We start from the raw sequence: 14,605 nt of genomic DNA on the forward strand, positions 1-14,605 counted from the left end.
CAAATATTATTATATTTTTCATTACAGAAATTGTATTTGATTCTTTTAGCATACTACTTAAACTTTTTTTATCGTTTGCAGATATCTTGTCTTTTTTGTATGTTTAACATAGCAGAATTATTTCATAGCCCATACACACAACAATTTAAATATCTAATGTGTTTGCAAGTCTATTTTTTTTCCTGTTCTTTTCGTGTAGCCTTGTTCCTACGTGCCTAGTCATTTTTGACTGTGTGCTGCACAGGAGATATATATATATATATATATATATATATATATATATATACATACACACACACACATATATCTATATACACTTTTTTTTTTACACTTTACATACACTTTTTTTTTTACTATTGGCAAAGCTTACACTTACATTTTTTAAAAATAGAACACTTGAGTTTGCCAGGACATTTAGGTTTTCTTTTGCTAAAGCACCAGTGGACAGCACAAGTATTTCTGAAGAACTTAAACTAAGTTCAAGAGTTGAAATTCCCTAGTTTATCTTGAAGAGTGGGATGGAATGTAATTCCATAAATTATTTCACTTTAAATTTACCCTCTTTCTGAATCCTGACAGGATTTTGGGGATGATAGCTTATTGGGGATTTCTGTTTTAAGTTGTCTGTCTTCCTTATCTGTCAAAATTAAGGTTCACTTCAACAAATGCCCTCAATGTGTGAATGGCTTCTGGGAGCACTCATGATTCTGGATTATTATTTTCCATCCACTTTTGATTTTTGCCTTGGTTTTTTTCTTGTTTTCATTTTTTACTTTTAACAAGATGATTTTAGTATTTTATCAAAGTTCTTGGTTGGTTTCTAAAAGAATCTGAACTACCTAACGAACCACTAATAGAACTAGGAATTCCAGCTGTGCACATATCACGAGATACATAATGTTCTGTATCTTACTTAGAGAGCTTCATGAATACCATGCTGATTTCTTTTGATGCTCTTTTCCCCTTCCTCATTAGGTCCACTGTTGGTTTTATAGGCATATCAATGATTTTTCCATATATTCTCAATATAGTATTGTGGTCTTTCACTTGTTTGATAGTTGAGTTAAAAAATATATGTATATAATAAAACTTATGTGTTTGACATCATTATACACATTGTACACATACATGCAGACATACACACATGACATCACATATTTCTATTGCTGTTGACTCTCCAACTTTCTGTAACATTCATGTGACAGTACTCGTCTACTTGTGTTAATGTTTCTGATTCACTTTGTTACTACCACACTTCACACTGTCATATAGATTTGTAGGATAGAAGAATTAGTTCTGACTTTCTTCCCAGATACTTCTCCATGAAACATACCCTATTCTTCTTCGGTTTGCTTTATCTGGCATGCTGGGGCCCTCCAGAGAAAGTTGTGGAGCAGTATCTGGGTGCTATTACTCCTTTCGTCCTCATTTTTTAGTTCCCAAAACATTTTTTTTTGAATTTTACCAGTAAGTTTTCTGCCCAGTAGAATCCTCTTAGCCTTTAGGTAGAGCCGGCAGCTCCTCAGCAGAGACTCAATGTACTATTGTAATAAAATTCAGAAAACCAAATTCTATTTTTCACTCATATCCTCAGCTTGGACTCCTTTCATTTTATCTTCTTTCCCTGACAAAGCTACTACCATCATTTGGAAGAAGAGATGAAAACCATCTGTGCTTCCATGACCCTCCGCTTCTTACCTAAAACCCTCTGACAGGGAACATTTTTTTTATGACATTACTATTCATTCCTATAGGAGTAAGAAGAGTATGTCTGGTGCATTTAATTAGCCTTGGCAAGTTTTTGTTCAGGGCTTAGACATATGTTCTAAGAAGCCAATTATCTTAGTCAGGGCACATTGTGATATTTGGACAGGAATCCACTGAAACTATTTCAAGAAAAGAGCGATTAATTGTAAGAATACATGGCAATATTATAGAATCCAATTGTTGGAAATACAGCCAGGTCTCTTCAGAGATAGAAAGCAACCAGGCAGCTATTTTTTCCATTTCTCTCACTCTCCCTCTCTCTCCCCTCATCTCTCTCTCTCTCACTCTCTCTCTCTCTCTTTCTCTGTTACTCTCTCACTCTCATCATAGCTCTTTGTCTCTATTCCCTCAGTCTGTCTATTTTGTTCTCCAGATTCTCATTATTTATCACTGTATTTATGGCTAAAAATGGCTACCAAATCAGGATCTTTGTGGACTTTTATCTCCAAAGTCCATCACCATGTAATTAATAGTGTTTATGTATCTTAGTTAGGATTCCTGAGACAGAGAGAATTTTACTAGTTCAGCTTAGGTTAGGTATCTGCTTATAGTCCAATGTGCTGTGGCAGACAGTGAGATCATCTGGCCTAAACATAGCTGCCAAAGCATGGGTGGAAAACAGATTCTCTTAGATGGTGGTGTGAATGGAGAGGTGATGATTGACTTATCAGTACATCAACATACTCACTGTTCTAGAATGGAGATTTATTCACTTTTTAAATGCACAATGTATTTTCTCTGATTCAACTATTTTAGCATATACTAAGTCCAGGGGTTATTTCTTGTTATTAATTGAGTTTTTTATTGGTAGGGTTTTTGGTTGTCATTGCTGATTAAGTGCTTTAGTTTCACCCTCCTTGACCACATAGTTGTCATATAAATCAGGTCGAGAGTTATCGCTTCTTTATGTATTTTTCTAGTCACTAAGTTCCAAACGTTGGTTTGCTTTTTCTCTAGTCTTTCAGAATTTTTTTTCTCTATTCTTTCTAGTCTCCCAGTGAACTGGAGGAGGATTGCTTTCCCCTGAATACGGATACCTGTCCAGTCCTAAAATATATATCATCTGTGAAACTTGTTTTTAAAAAATTTTTTTCATAATTTTTTTTAACGTTTATTTATTTTTGAGACAGAGAGAGACAGAGCATGAATGGGGGAAGGTCAGAGAGAGGGAGACACACAATCTGAAACAGGCTTCAGTCTCCAAGCTGTCAGCACAGAACCCGACGTGGGGCTCAAGCTCATGGACTGTGAGATCATGACCTGAGCCAAAGTTGGAAATGTCCAACTGACTGAGCCACCCAGGTGCCCCTAAAAAATTTTTTTTTTACTTGTTTTATTTTTTTAAATTTACATCCAAATTAGTTAGCATATAGTGCAACAATGATTTCAGAAGAAGATTCCTTAGTGTCCCTTATCCAATTAGGCCATCCCCCCTCCCACAACCACTCCAATAACCCTCAGTTTGCTCTCCATATTTATGAGTCTCTTCTGTTTTGTCCCCCTCCCTGTTTTTATATTATTTTTGTTTCCCTTCCCTTATGTTCACCTATTTTGTCTCTTAAAGTCCTCATATGAGTGAAGTCATATGATTTTTGTCTTTCTCTGACTGACTAATTTCACTTAGCATAATACCCTCCGGTTCCATCCATGTAGTTGCAAATGGCAAGATTTCATCCTTTTTGATTGCTGATAATACTTCATTGTATATATATACCACATCTTCTTTATCCATTCATCCATCGATGGACATTTGGGCTCTTTCCATACTTTAGCTATTGTTGATAGTGCTGCTATAAACATGGGGGTGCATGTGTCCCTTTGAAACAGCACACCTGTATCCCTTGGATAAATGCCAAGTAGTGAAATTTCTGGGTTGTAGGGTAGTTCTATTTTTAGTTTTTTGAGAAACCTCCATACTGTGTTCCAGAGTGGCTAGATCCTAGGTGTGTTTTGGTCTGGGTGTTGAAAGTGGTTTGACAGATTAGAGAAAAAAAGGCGGGGGGGGGGGGGAGGAAATTGAGAATTTGAAAAAATGAATACACTGAAGTAGACTAAAATGAGATGATGGGAATGAAACAGAATTTGAAAAAATTTACACAAAAGTAAAGAATATAGTACAAAAATATTAAAGAAAAATATTTGTAATAAAAACTAAAAAGGAAAATGAATTTTTTTTCTTTCTGTGTTCAAGAAAAGAAACGAAAAAGAGAAAAAAAGAAATCGTTTGAAAAATTGAAAAAGTAAATACACTGTAGTAGACTAAAAATGATGGGAGTAAAATAGAATTAATAAAAATTTACATAAAAGCAACAAATATAGTAAAACAAATTAAGAAAAATATTTTTAATAGAAATTGAAAGTAAAAATGAAGTTTTCCTCTCTCTGCATGAATTCAAGAAAAAGAAAAGAAATGAAAAAGAGAAGAAGAAAAAGAAAAAAAAAGGAAATCGTTTGAAAATTTGAAAAGGTGAATACACCAAAGTAGACTAAAATAAAATGATGGAAGTAAGATAGAATTTGAAAAAAATTTACACAAAAGTAAAAAATATAGTGAAAAAAATTAAAAATGTTTTTAATAAAAATTGAAAATAAAAATGAATTTTTTCTCTTTCTGTATTCAAGAAAAAGAAAAGTAGTGTAAAAAAACAAAAAAAGAAAATTGAATAGATGGATCTGCTAACAGATTGAAATAGGACTGAAATTACTTCGTTTTCCCCTAGAAGTCAGATTATGTAGCACTTTATAGTCCATACACTAAGTAGGTGGTGAGACTTGTGTTCTTGAAGAGAGAGGTTGGCCTATTTGGGCGGGGCTCAGTGTAATGGCTCCATTCTCCACCAGATGGCGCTGCTAGCCTACTGTGGTGGATTGTTGCAGGTGCTTGTAGTACCTATGAGTATGTGCAGGAGTGGTAAAAAAATGGCGTCACCCAGCTACCCAGGCTCCAGTATCCGAATTCTGTTCTCCCTGATCAGCAATCGCACACCCATCCTCTGTCTTCAGCTTTTGTCCACTCCCCACTTCTTCACTGTTCGTGACCAAGCCCCAGGCAGTACCTCTCTCCCAAGTTTTGTCTCTGATGTGGCTGTTTTCCCCAGCCCCTTACTTCTGAAGGACTGCAGCTTTGACCCATTCAGCCCCTCTGTGGGAGGGTTTCTCCAAGCAATGGCCCAATGTCGGCTGCACCCAGGAATGTGTGTGGGACCCTGCTGCTGCTGGTGCCTAAAGACTGCCGCCAGGTGCCAGCCCACCACAGAAAAAGTTCGCGAGATAGTGTAACAGCAGCTTTTCAGGGATTATGGAAAATCACAACACACATCTGGCACCAGGCTTCACCCTTAATGACCTTGTTCCAGCACCAGCGAATGTGGCCATTTTCTGGGGTCTGCTGGGACAGTCTCCACCAAATGTCCTTCCATCAGTGGAACCGCTTTTCCCCGTGTGGACCGAGAACCTCTCGGACCCCACTCCGTTCCTGGGGATTTGCCCTTCCCACCAGAGCACTGCCAGGTATGGAGCTGCGGAGTTGCAGACTTTAAGCTCCCCTTGTTTACAGTCTTCAATGGAATTTAAACCCTCTCCTTTCTCCTTTCTCCCTTTTTAGTTTAGTCCCTGTGGCTGTTTCCAATTTTCTACTTTCTCTCCAACTGCTATTGGGGAGGGGTGCTTTTCCTATATTCTTCCCCATCCCCCCAGTCTCTGTCCTCTCTCCACCTGCAAAAGTGGCTCCCTGCCTGCCACCGGCTTCTCTCTCCCCAAGTTCACCTCTCCGTGCCATGTACCTGCTGAATTCTGTGGTTCAGGTTGTGCAGATTGTTGTGTTAATCCTCAAATCCGTTTTCTAGTGTGTAAGATGGTTTAGTGTTGGTCTGGCTGTATTTCATGGACACGAGACACACAAAAAAACTTCTATGCTGTTCCGCCATCTTGGCTCTGCCTCTAAAATTTTTTTTATTTATTTACTTATTATTATTCTATCATCCTATCCTATACTATACTATCCTATCCTATTCTTATTTTAGAGACAGAGAGTGGAAGCAGGGGAGAGAGGCAGCGGGAGAAAGAGAGAGAATTTTAAGCAGGCTCCATGCTCAGTACAGAGTCTGATGCAGGGCTGGATCCCACAACCCGGGAATCATGACCTAGGCCAAAATCAAGAGTTGGACGCTCAACTGACTGATCCATCCAGGCACCCCTCATCTGTGAAACTTTTGAATCAGTAAAAAATAATGCCCACTTTGTTTCCCTTCTCTCACAAGATGAGGTACAGACTGTGGTGGTTCCCCCTGGAAATAGTCATGTTCCCATATCTAATAGTGGCATTATTGTTTTAGTGAGCACTTTTCTGCTAACTAAGGATTTTGTGCATATCTGCATATACTTTTTAACTTTTTGGATGACCTCTTCGGTAACCTGCTTGTGCATATCCCATGCCAATATTTTTCTTGTTGATTTGTGAAAGTTCTTTTTATGTTCTAGTTATTAAATCAGTGTTATCTTGCTTCCTATCATTTGCCAATTAAAGATATCTATTTAATAAGGAACACTGTTTCTTGTTGGTTAGGTATCTTTACTTTAATGTAAACAAATTCTTTTTTTTTTTTGCCTTTTGGTTTATGCTATTTGTTTAAGAAATATTTCCCTGCCATCAAGCTATTTGTTTACATATTCTTTTTGCATACATATATATGCATACATATATATGCATATGTATTTTTAAGTTTATTTATTTTGAGAGAGAGAGCATGGGAGCACATGTGTGCCTGCAAGGGTGGGAGAGGGGCAGAGAGTGAGGGAGAGCGAGAGTTCCAAGCAGGCTCCATCTTGTTAGCACAGAGCCTGACACAGGGCTCAATCCTATGAACCGTGAGATCATGACCTGAGCCAAAATTAAGAGTCAGATGCTTAACTGACTGAGCCACCCAGGTGCCTTATAAATGCATATATTTACCTTATATCATTAGAAATTTAATATCCCTGGACTCTTAAGAAGTGATCCAATTTTATTTTTCTCTATGTTGTGATCCAGTTTTTCCAATACCATCTATTAAACAAATCATTATTTCCCCCTGATTTGTGGTATCACCTTTGTTATACATTCTGGAAAATCTTGTATATCTGGAAAATATTTTGTGGCAGAAATTAACAATTCCTCAACAAATTTGATGGGACTTATCCATAAAACCATCTAAGACTGGTGTTTGACTAGTTTATTGAAGTTTTCTGTTTTTTGTGTCCAATTTCTCCCATTTATATATATATTTTCTAGATATTTAGTTTCATCTAAGTTTTCAAATGTATTAGCATATGGTTGTATAGCATACAGAAATTTTAATGCTCTTATTGCTTTTATAATCTCTGTGGTGTCCTAATTATTCATCATTTTGTTATGTATGTAAAATTTTTTTTAATATTTATTTTTGAGAGAGAGAAAGAGAGACAGAGTATAAGTTTGGGAGGGGCAGAGAGAGAGGGAGACACAGAATCTGAAGCAGGCTCCAGGCTCTGAGCTGTTAGTGCAGAGCTTGATTTAGGGCTCAAACTCATGAACCCTGAGATCATGACCTGAGCCAAAGTTGGACAGTTAATCAACTGAGCCACCCAGGCAACCCTATTATGTATTTTTACAGTAAAAGCATCCTATCCTCTTTTTTTCTTGATCAGTCTCATTAGAGGCCTTTTTCTTTAATAATTTTTTTTGAAGAACTAAATATTTGGGTTTGTTGTCCTTCTCTTTTTTGTTCTTTTTTTTTTTATTGACTTCTGCTCTGAAACCTATATCCCTTGAAGTACATGTGTGATGAGTTATTTAGAACATTTAATTCTGCTATAGAAGACAAAGAAAGTAAATGAGAAGTATGAATAATAAGTAGATTAGTAACCTGTGAGCTATATTAGATGTAGAATAATTTGAATGGAGCATATGTGTGTTTAACATAGACTATAAGATATGGAGGGACGACAAGGCACCAAGTATTTAAGATCACTAAAGGTACCAAGGCATACAAACCCCAGTATTAATGATACTGTACATATACATTAGGCTTCTAAGACATTCAGTGGTCATGAGATTAAATATGCCATCAATGGTGACATTGTAGTTCCTGTTGTCCTCTGCCCAAGAAAAGATAAAACCCATAGCTGTTAATTATGGTAATTGGAAGCTACAGTTGTAGCCATGAGTACTTAGTCTTGCATCTGTCTTGTAGATCAAGTACCATATGTTGGCTCTAGGCATCTTTCCTCTTCTGTGCCTCACTGCTCAAACCTCAACTCTGGTCTTCATATCTATGGGAATATATGGTCCAGAGAAGAAATGCAAACACTAAGGATTCAGGTAGTATGGTTAGTCTATTTTGCTGTACTCTATCCTAAGATCTTCTTCTCTAAATTTCTGATTGAGTGTTTTCAGTTGATTAAAAAAAACTGCATGATTTGAGCAATCTTAATTTGGTCTATAAACCTTTGTGGGGCATGAATTCTGAGATATCTTGCCTGATAGAGTACATGGAAAATACCATTGCCTCAAGGGACTTTCTCACATAACATTTTCCTTCTTATGTTGTTTTGCTTTCATTCTGTAGCTCACCCTCTTATTACTTCTTGGATAAATGTGTCTAAAGTTTAAGTGTCTTTCCCATTACCCAGTGGGGACCACAGCACTGGTTTGGACCATGACTCTGCACACGGGCTAGAAAAATATATGGGACCTTATGCTCACCTTCCATACTTGTATCAAATGATGACCAATGTACTGATCTTCCATCCCTTTGCTCAAGGCAGGAGGTGGCTTAAATAACTAATTTAGGTTGGAAAAAAAAAGAAGTCTAAGTGTCCTTCAAAGAACTGCTTTAGGTATGTCTCATAAATTTAAAAGTAATATGATACTAATATAAGTCAGTCACCATTCTATAATTTTTAAGACGTTATAGTAAAATATTTATTATTTCCAACATCAGACTGCTCAACCTATAACTTTGTTATTAATTACTAATTATATTGCTTTATGGTCTGAGATCTTCTGAATGGTATTAATCATTTGGAATGAATACAGATTTTCTTTATGATCTTAAAGATGGCTATTTTTGTAAACATTCTGTCTATACTCAAAAAGAATGCAGGTTTCCTGTTTGTTGAGTATAGTTAATATATTTTCAATAGGTTGAGTTTGGGTAGTTATATTTTCCAGATATTTTTGTAACACTTGTAATATTTGCTTCACCTATCAGATTCTGAAGCAGGTGTGTTAAAATCATCAACTACAACTGGTAAATTGCCTATTTCTTCCTGAAGTTCTTTCAGTATTGATGTATTTTGAAGCTGTATTTTAGGGTACATATGAGTTTATGATGGTTATAATCTTCTTGTGCAATTATTTCTTTTATTAGTACATAATTTTCTTTCTGTTCTTTATGATTTTTTTGTTTTGAATTCTATTTAGTCCGATATTAAGAGATGACCCCACATTTCTCTGGGTTTATATTTCCCTAGCATAACTTTTCCCACCCATTTCCAAAATTTTGTTTTCTTTTTGTCTTGTGTGTGTCACATTGTGGGGCTTTATTTTTTTAAATCTAATGTGAGATTCTCTGTTATTAATTGGTGACCACAACCACTTTATTATAATGTTATATTATGATTATTTCATACATTTAGAGACCCATACTCATGTTTATTTACCCATATTGCGTTCTTAATTATCCCAATCTTTATCCTCCCTGCCCCTTCACAGAGCACCAATAAAAGAAAAAAAGCTTTAGCTTGTTTGATTATCATGTTGATCTTGTCCCAATCTTGTCAACATCAATACAGATTTTAGTTTGGGGTATTTATTTGTTAATATTTAACTTTTCTTATCTGAGGTCTCTTATCTTTCTTTAATTCTGGAGAATTAAAAAAATATATTTCCTCTTCCCCATTATATGTTTTTGGTCTCCTTCTGGGATTCCTGTTGTCTAACATTGGCACTTCTACCTCTGTATCTCAGTTTTTCTTTTCTATTTTCTATCTCTTTATTCTTCACTGCATCCTTTGGGGGAGATTCCTAGTCAGATCCTCTTACTTACTAATGTCCATCTTACTAATTAACTGTTATTCATTTCAATTATTGCATGTAGAGTTATTTATTTCAGCTATTGCATTTTTCATAAATAGTTTTCCCCTGGGTTCTTTTATATTATTTCTTGTTTCTTTCTGTATTGCTAATAATCTTTATTTATGCCCATCAATATATGTTTTCAAGCTTATTTGGAATTTTTCATCAGCATTTCCTAATCACTCTGGTTTATTGTATACTTTGTTCAGTTTGTTGGCCTTCCTTTGGAATGGTTGTATTCCTGAGATGTCTAATTGTCTTGGCCGAGGAGTTCCTGTTTTTGGAGTAAATAGTCTCTAATGTCTTTTGGGGAGTAGCCAAAGACCAAGTCATGGCTTTGTGGATCCTGGTGAATTTAAGGAGAATGGAGGGAGTGAGCCCCAGGGTAAAGATCTAGTCACCTTGGAGTATCCTAGATACTTTCCTGTGCTGCTACTCTACCCGGACAACTTATACCTGGTCACTGCCCCTCATCCCACCCCACCCCCCTGTTATAACCTGCCAGTCTTGTGGTGTTGGAGAAGAAGGAAGGGCAGGAGTGAATGCCCAGTTTGACTGCTTAGTGCATACTTATTTGTTTTCAGGAACTCCTTACTCCTTAAGGGCTTTTGTGCTGCCCTGAGAGTGTTCTGTGGACACTGGTACCAGCAGGGGGGCTATTGCTGCAGGTGATGTCCCAGAGTGATGAGAAGTTGAAGACCAGAACATAATAAAACTCTTTCCTCTATCCTATTCTTTATTGCAGTGGCCTCCAGCTGTTCTCTAGACTGCTCTCCCCCCTTCCTCAAAATATACACTCATTTGAGAAGCCTAGAGTTTCATTTTTATTTTTTTTCCTTTTCCTTTTTCTCCCCCCACCATTAAATACTAATTCCTGAAATGCATGTGTCCCCTTTGTTTCTGTAGCTTCTCCAGGGTTGATGTCTGGAGTTGGAGCCAGCAGCCCCCCTAACTAGTTTGCCCTCTTGGCTGACCCTATAGTTCCCCATGCCTCTATCTTCCCCACTCTTTGCCTCCCTTCATCACCTAGCACTGAGTTCTACGGGTGAATGTATGTTCATGGTCTTTACTGTCCTGTCAGTTCAGGCCTCCATTCTTGAAAATCAGTACATGGAAGTCTGCCTACAAACAGTCTGCAGACCTCAAGTTAGGCCTGGTGTGTCACTGAGAGTTTCCCAAAGCATGTTTTGTCTCCCAAATATCTGAAATGGAAAAGCACCAAACCAGCACTGTATGTGAAAAAATCTCTGGATAGAAAAAGAAGTCATCACTATAGAAAGAAACCCTTTAAACTATAGAAATATGCACTTCATCTAAATCCACTCATATTTGAAGGAATCTGTGGACCATGAATTAATTTTGGACCAAAGAAGATACATATTGTGAACTGTCTCCATCCTCTCAATCAACAGGAGACAACAATCTGGTAGAGTTAAGAGGGAAGGAGTCTTACTTTGGTAAGTGTAGGATGGTGCAGTAGGGCCAACCAAGACAACCATTTAAAAAGCAAAGGCACTGGGCACTCTGGATTCAGATCCTAGCCTGGCCACTTACTAATCAGGTGACTGTGGTGGATGCATGATTTAACTTCTTTTTCGCTTAGCTTTCTCATCACTAAAATGGGGTTAAAAACAGGTTCAGTTGTTACAAAGAGTAGGTAAGCTAATGTCTAAGTCTATTCTTTTTTTTTTTTTTTTTTTTTTGAGAGAGAGAGAGAGAGAGAGAGAGGGAGAGAGAGAGTGTGTGTGTGCACGAGCAGGGGTGGGGAAGAGAGAGGGAGAGAGTGAGAATCCCAAGCAAGCCCCATGCTGTCAGCACAGAGCCTATCACAGGGCTTTGATCCCACAAACTGTGAGGTCATGACCTGAGTTGAAATCAAGAGTTGGACACTCAACCTACTGAGCCACTCAGGCACCCCATAAATCTGTTCATATTGACTATAGTTTTTCAGTGATTGGTGTTCCTTTCTTTTCTTTTTGTTCTTGTCCTTCTTCTTCTTCTTCTTCTTTTTTTTTTTTTTCATTTTATTTATTTGAGAGAGAGACCGTGTGAGCAGAGAGGGGCAGAGGGAGACAGAGAGAGAATCTCAAGCAGGCTCCATGCTCAGTGTGGAGCCCAACATGGGGCTCAGTCCCACAACCCTGGGATCATGACCTGAGCCAAAATCAAAAGGTGGATGCTCAACTGAATGAGCTCAACTGACTGAGCCACCCAGCCTCCGCTCTTTATTCTTTTCTTCTTAAATCATCTCTATGCAGGGAATGTTCTCCATAACATTAAGCCCCCATGACAATAACCCTCTTGTGATGACAGCATGCAGAAGCTGTAATGCATGGGCACAGCAGGGAAATGCTTGCAGCCCTGGGAGTAACCACCCACCCTGCTGTGCACACATTTCAAGAGTTTGCAGCTGGGTGTATGTTTAGGTGCAGGGTCTCTGTGTGAGACTGGTGCACTAGCTTTGATTAGCCAGTCTGGCAGGAGTGGATGGAGACAGATTTCCTGACATTATATTTTGAACATATTTTTCCCCTCCCCTCATTAAAGACATCTCAACTGGTTTTACTGAATTTCTATTCAGCTCTTCACTTGTAATACTCTGAGATTTTATTTGGAAGCAATTTCTCCAAATAAAATAGGAAGTCTCTTCAGTAAAGGAGATTACAGGGACATGCAGTGGCATTGCTGGTCAGTCAGCCAAGAGCTGGGGCACAGTTTGAGTCTCAGTGAAAGCATTTCTGGAAAGTTAGAAGGCATTGAATTTCTGTGAGGGGAGGAAATGGACACTGATCAGTGACCTGAGAGACTGGCTGGTCAATGCTTAAGATAATAAAAAATCTCTGAAATCTTTCAGAGATGCTCACTAATCTCAATGGGGCAATAATATATGATGTTAGAAAATCTTCCCAAGTTGAACTGTGTTTTCTCTCCTTTGAGGCTTCATATTATTCATAGGTATTAAACACATGTAAATTCTATATCCAGAAGAACAGAAATAATCAGAAAGATAGTTCTTTATTTTCAAATGTCGGTTTTCTACCTTGCTTGACTCTCACAAGCACACATTATCATTCTTTCTTTTATGCTTCTAGTTATTGTTACCCCATGTTTGCCCCACTGCTGCACATACACACAAGGTATCTATGGATTAGTTCAGTAAAATCAATTTTATGTAAACTTAAGCTAGGAGGGAGGCATCTTGTCTACTCTTTCAAAATAACAAATGGACCTTCCTTCTGAGTTTATCTGCTTGCTTTTCTAAATATGGCTTCTGATTTTCTCTCTTCATGAATATGCTTATTTGAAACTCTGAAGTGTTAACTCCCCAATAAGAAGTCTAGCCAATGGAAGAATCACTGTTTTAGACCTGGTTCTTGAGAAAATGAGTCCTTGCTAGGTATTTATGCAGAGATCTTGTTCTGAAAATGTTTCTTGTAACTTGAGCTGTCCTGCCCAGTACTAATAAGGAGGAAAGGTCACATTCAGCTACCAGTTCCAACCACATTTGTCCCGTTGTTCTCCCACCCCAAAGATATCCATGGTTATGGTTTTAGGGTCATGGTTGACTTGGCAGGTTTTGATACGTACCATTGACCCAGGAAAGAAGCAGTCACCACTGCAAAGAAACTTTGCCATGATAACTATGATAAATAAATATTTGTCATAGAGTTAAATGGAAGGTGTGTGAAATGCCTGTTGAGTCAATGATAATGAATGAAGGAATGAATGAGAAAGGCTGGAGCCTCATGACAATAGCATTTCTGTTATTTCTTTCTCAACATCTTTCCTCTTTTAAGAACCATGATATCTATGTGTACCCAAAGGCCTATTTGGGATCTTTTTGTAGTAGGGATCAAAGCAGGTGGGCAGCTGACCACCTGAGTTCAGGTTGCCTGCTGAAGAATCAGGTTTTATGGTATGATGGAAAATTCCTTTTGTTTTTCAAGATCTCAAGGGTAATAATATTCATCTGTATTGCCTATTGGGACACAAAGAGTAAGATATAGCCCTTATGTATCTTTTCTGAAAAAGTTCTCCAGCTCTTATGAGGACAATAGTTGAACTGCACAGAACCTACAGATGGCTCCTGTTCCCCATTATTAGTCTGTCACAGTTCTAATTTCATCCTCATCTTTCCATTTCATGCTTTCCAGATATGAAAACCTTTCCAATGGTGGCCTTTATGCATTCTAATGACATGTAGTTAGTTGCCTTTTATCCTGCCTTAGTCTCTCTCCCAAACTATATTAAAAATCAATGATCGTAACAATTCTAATGATCTGATGTGATATTGGACAGTTTCAAGTCTGGTCCCAGAATAATGAAAAAAAAAAAAGTCAAGAACAATAAAAGGATTTGATACTTTTGGCCTAGATTTCTTTGCTGTGCTTCCCAAACTTATGCAATATAGATCAAAGGGTGTGTGTGGTTTTTGTATTATCAAGGGAATGAGAGCTGTACTTTGGAGTTTATAGTCAAATTGAAGATGTTAGATGATCACACTGACAAAGGCAATAATCTCGATGTTTTTGCACATAAGTTTTCTAACCTATGCTTTTGGATTATCTTTCCCCCTCTTGTAACACAAACTAAATGGGATGTTAGCAGCCCATGGCTGAAATGAAAAACAAACAAACAAAAAAACAAAAAAACCCACAAAACTGAACATGGAATGAGCAGGAGACAAGATGAATGTAATGAAAGATGAGGAATATATTTCTTTAGAAAAATAGGCACATATAC

Source organism: Lynx rufus, unplaced genomic scaffold (assembly GCF_022079265.1).
Source record: "Lynx rufus isolate CCGP_SWC_20201006 ecotype Redwood Valley unplaced genomic scaffold, mLynRuf1.p SCAF_4, whole genome shotgun sequence".
NCBI lineage: Eukaryota > Metazoa > Chordata > Mammalia > Carnivora > Felidae > Lynx > Lynx rufus.